The sequence below is a fragment of the Haliaeetus leucocephalus genome, unplaced genomic scaffold (genome assembly GCF_000737465.1).
Source record: "Haliaeetus leucocephalus isolate CR32 unplaced genomic scaffold, Haliaeetus_leucocephalus-4.0 Scaffold229, whole genome shotgun sequence".
Classification (NCBI taxonomy): domain Eukaryota; kingdom Metazoa; phylum Chordata; class Aves; order Accipitriformes; family Accipitridae; genus Haliaeetus; species Haliaeetus leucocephalus.
Genome location: NW_010972665.1, coordinates 2,061,879 through 2,062,331, shown reverse-complemented (window position 1 = coordinate 2,062,331; position 453 = coordinate 2,061,879). Strand labels below are relative to the sequence as shown.

The window sequence follows — 453 nt, the reverse complement described above, 5'->3', positions numbered from 1 at the left end:
CCCCCGTGACATCCCGAGGCTCTCTGCCCTTCGGAAAAAATGGATCAACTCCTGTGTGCTGGTTGTAGCTCGGGACATGTAGTAAAAGCAAGCAGATGAGCACAGTCTGATGGAATGGACTTGTGTTGGAGGACAGGGTCGATGCTGCTGCATCGCTGCGCTTGGGAAGGGGGTGCAGATCTCCTTGAGATGAGTCAAGCACATGGTGGCTGTGGGCTGCAGATTTCCCCGCTCATCCCAAATGGAGCCTTTCCCATGGACTCCATCTTCTGGACGTTGCACATGTTGGTGTGTGCTCTGCATGGGAAGGAGGTCCAGCAAGTAGCATGGGAAGGAGGTCCAGCAAGTAGCCCTGCTTCATGCGGAAACAATTCCAGATAGCTTGCTTGTAAGGATTTTTTTTTTTTACAATAGACAGCCCACTGTGTTGTTTTGATCTATTCCCTGTATACA

The 453-nt window shown here is 51.0% G+C and overlaps 1 protein-coding gene across 7 annotated transcripts in view; it reads left to right on the top strand.

Moving 5' to 3' along the window:
• Window positions 1–453, top strand: part of CAMK2G (calcium/calmodulin-dependent protein kinase II gamma) — a 117,454-nt gene that overhangs the window by 107,358 nt on the left and 9,643 nt on the right. The window lies entirely within an intron of this gene.